At 40.1% G+C, this 4,573-nt stretch overlaps 1 pseudogene; it reads right to left on the reverse strand.

Moving 5' to 3' along the window:
• Window positions 1-2,866: 2,866 nt before the first annotated feature.
• Window positions 2,867-4,098, reverse strand: LOC136793884 (zinc finger protein 836 pseudogene; annotated as a pseudogene).
• Between the last annotated feature and the right edge of the window lie 475 nt (window positions 4,099-4,573).

The following is a 4,573-nucleotide window of genomic DNA, read 5'->3' on the forward strand; positions in this document are numbered from 1 at the left end:
CAACATATCCCCTTCATGCCTTCTCCGAAGAGGCAAGGGTACCATGCCCGCAGTGAGATGGCCTATTCCACCGTGCATATACTTTTAGCTAGAAAGATCCTCCCAGACACCAAAATAAAGCCTTTTCCTAAATCCTAACGCTTGGAATTTCTATAATGTAAGATAGATATTTCTATCCACACTAAATATAATTTAAAATACTTTAAAAGTGCACATTATTGGTTCCCTTCCTGAAATAAATTTGAAAGAGGAAGAATTGGGACTTCCCTGTGGTCCAGTGGTAAAGAATCCACCTTTCAATTCAGGGGACATGGGTTCGATCCCTCGTCAGGGAACTAAGATCCCACATGCCGTGCAGCGCGGCCACAAAAAAAAAAAAAAAAAAAAAAAAAAAAAAAGGGCTTCCCTGGTGGCGCAGTGGTTGCGAGTCCGCCTGCCGATGCAGGGGACACGGGTTCATGCCCCGGTCCAGGAAGATCCCACATGCCGCGGACCGGCTGGGCCCATGAGCCATGGCTGCTGAGCCTGCGCGTCTGGAGCCTGTGCTCCGCAACCGGAGAGGCCACAACAGTGAGAGGCCCGCGTACCGCAAAAAAAAAAAAAAAGAAAAAGAGGAAGAATTCTGAGTCTTGAAAATGAGATTAAAAGAACTCTATATAGTTTTTTCTTTTTGACAAAAGTGATTAAATTTTATTAATTAAAACAGGAGACCTATGATACATTAGGAATAAAACAATAGCAAAAGATAATGGTAGCAGCTAAATGCACATAATACACAAACATGTATTATTCTGAGAATTGTGATTAAACGTTCCTCTCAAGATAACTGCTGTCTTCAATTTCCAACAAAATTAATTTTTCATTAAACACAGATCTATGCAACTGCTATTGGCATCCAATGGAGAAAGTGGCCATCTTTTCCTCCACATTATATCTACCCGATAATCAGTCCCTGTTAACCTGTCACTCTCCTCCCATGAAAAGTCCAGTCCCTTAATGTCCTGCTTGCTCTGTTCAAGGTCAGTTGGCAGAGGATTCTGTCCTGTCACACGCACTGGCCTAACCACAGAAGGGCTCCCTGGACGTAATAAGCATGAGTCACATCCTAGTTCTACATTATTCTTTGCTGCTCCCTGATGCTAATTCACACACTGTTCAATTTGATAATTCAGGGTACTTCTTTTTCCAGGAAACATGGACGTGAATGAAGTCGGCCCCTTCATATCACTGACTCCTTCCCAGAGACCATCATCAAAGGTCCGTAATGAAGGCATAAATTCAACAGGCTTCAACCTTCAGGTTGGAAGGCATAAAAAGTAATGTAGCCTTTTCAACTAAGCTCAAATAATTATTTTACCCTGAAGATAATGGGCCATTTCCACAAATGTCCTTCATCCTCTCATATAAACATCATAAGTTTTAACAGGTTGTGACTTGCAATAATTCTGCAGTATGTACTATATCAGAGAACTAGACGTATTTATTCCTGTATGCATTCTCTGATGTGTGATCTGTCTTAAGTCCTGCTCACAAAATTCACCCAATTAATTACATTTGTAAGGATTCTCCCAAATATGAGTTCTCTGCTGACCCCCGAGGGCGTGCTTTTTCTTAAAAGGGTTTCCACGTTCACTGTATCTGTATACTTTCTGACCTGTATGAATTATCTCACTGCACCAGAAGTGTGGATACTTGATGAAAACTTGTACAACATTTACTACATTTGAAACGTTGCTCTTCAAAATAATTCCTCTATGTTTCAGAGCTTTGATTTTCATGTACAAGCACAACATATTGCTTTGCATGGTTTTTCTCAAAGATGTACGCTGAAGAGTCTAGTGCATTGTGAGGGCTGGATAAAGCCTCTGCACATACGATTGTAGGGTTTCTCTTTAATGGACTCTTTCCTGTTGCCTAATACTTGAAGTCAAGGAAATGTTTTGCCACACCCCTTGCATCTGTAAGGTACAACTTCAGTATGTCCCATCTTGTGATCTTTGGGCAAGATCCTTGCCACAAAGGTTACATTTATGAGGTTTCTCTCCAGGATAAATATTCCGATACCTAGTGACAAGTGACCAATAATAAGAAACTTAGCCATATTGATTGTATTCATAAGTACGAAGGATTTTGTGAACCCTCAGTTTAAGACACAACCCAAAAGCTTTACCACATTCAGTGCATCTGTAATGTCCTGTCCAGTATGGAAAATCTGATGATTGGTGGGATGTGAGCCCTGGGTAAAGGTATTTCCCATTCATGGCATTTATGAGGTAACAATCTCCAGAATCAATTCCGTGGTGGATGAATTCCTTGATTTCCCTCCAGTCTGTATGACTTTCTCAATGCAGCTAAGATGTGGAAACCTGTCAACACCATTGCTTGAAGTCCCTCACCAATACAGATTCCCTGACGGTAAGTTAGCCTTGAAAGTACACTGAAGCACTTGCCACTCTCGTTATATTTGTACAGTTTCTCTCCAGTATGAATTCTTTGGTAGAGCTTAATGTAGGAATTTTGACTAAAGACCTTGAGACATTCATGAAACTTCCACTATTTCTACCTAGTATGGATTATCTGATGGTAAGTGAGGTTTTGCCACACTCATGACATGTGCATGGTTTCTCCTCCACGTGAATCTCCCAGGACTTTAAAGTGTCAATTTTGAGTGAAGACCTTCCCACATACATCACACGAAATATGGGTCTCCACCCTGTTATTTATTACCTAATGTGTGGTGAGGATACAGATGTGAGTAAAGTCTTTTCAACACTCGTTATTTTTGAAAGGTTTCTCTCTGGTATGAATTTTCTGATGAAGCAAAACAATGTTTTCGACCAAACACCTTGCCACACTCATTACCATTTTAAGGTTTCTCTCCAGTATGAATGGTCTGATGACCTAAAAGATGTGAATTTTGACTAAAGACTTTCCCACATACATCACATTGATATGGCCTTGCTCTTGTGTGGGTTCTCTGATGTCGCGTGAGGAATGAGGCATAACAAAAGGTTTTCCCACACTCATTACATTTATAAGGTCTCTCTCCAGTATGAATTGTCTGATGAACTGAAAGATATGAATTTCGACCAAAGACTTTCCCACATACATCACATTTATATGGCTTTGTTCCTGTATGGATTATCTGATGATTTTTGAGGAGTGAAGCATAATAAAAGCCTTTCCCACACTCGTTACATTTGTAAGGTTTATCTCCAGTATGAATTCTGTTATGAACTCTACGGTCTTTCTTTCTACTAAAGACCTTCCCACACATTACATTTGTAAGGTTTCTCTCCAGTATGAATTCTCTGATGAATTACAAGGTATGAATTCTTGCTAAAGATTCTTCCACATACGTCACACTTACGTAATTTCTCTCCTGTATGGAGATCTGAGGTCTAGTGAGGTATGATACCTGCAGAAAGATTTTGCCACACTCATTACATTTGTAAGTTCTTTCCCTCTGTGCTTTCTGATATTGTGTCACTATTAAAGACTGCATATAATTACTCCCATGTATATTAGAAATGTTCACTTGGACACCAGGGAATGAAATTCCCTGAAGTGGTGAAAATGAGGCCCTACCCTTCACACTCTTGTCAGCTTGATTAAATTCATCAATTTTCTCTTCACTTTTAAATATATGCAGTTCATCCAGAAAGCTTAATGGAAACCTATTTTCAATAGGCTTGATTCCTGCAACACTTCTTCCATTTCGATTTCTCCTATCAGCAAGATTATCATTTTGGTTTACTGGCATTCCTTTGCAATTTCTTTCCTCATCACTGCTGAGAATCAAATTCTCATATATTTTCCCAGATGACTCTGAGGTAAAAATGTTTCATTTCATTCCAGTTATATGTCTTAGGAACATCAGTGTTTGGAATACTTCTCCTCTATCAGTGTTTGCTTTTAGTTGTAATTTCTTAATCACATGTATATGAGAGATATCAAGGGAGAGAAGGTTCCTGTAGGTCCGCAACATCATGTCTCCCTGTACAAGGCCCTCTGAGCAGGGTCCAGGCATTCCCACTCCTCTTGAGTGAACTCTATGGCCAAATCCTTAAATGTCAATTGTCCCTGAGAAAGAGCCATTTCTGACTCCTTTTCTTTTCCCTTTCTCCTCTTCAGGGCTTCTTCCTCAGACAACAGGAGTCTTCAGAGGTCATGTGTAACGGCGACATCTGGATTTACGTGGGGCAGAGGGCCGGCTGCTGGGATTTAAGGTTCGTAGAGATGCCCACACCGGAAGGTGGAGAAAGGTGGAACGCGCAGCACAGATTTAGAAAGGAGAAACTTAACGCTTTCCAGTGTGACCTCTCTATACAGTTTTTTAAAACAAAAACGAAGTTGGGAGCCACAAAGGGAAATGCCACCTTCTTCAGAATTTTATTTAAGGAAGTATTCAGATTATACTAGCCTTTACTGAATGCCTACTGAATAGAAAATACACCTAACATTCTAAAGCAAACTATGAGCATATTCATACTATCAGATTGGAAAACCAGACACCAGATCTAAGCCTGAATTCAACTTTAAAAACATAATTTAAAAACGAATACAGGGGCCT

Source organism: Kogia breviceps, chromosome 3 (assembly GCF_026419965.1).
Source record: "Kogia breviceps isolate mKogBre1 chromosome 3, mKogBre1 haplotype 1, whole genome shotgun sequence".
Lineage (NCBI taxonomy): Eukaryota > Metazoa > Chordata > Mammalia > Artiodactyla > Physeteridae > Kogia > Kogia breviceps.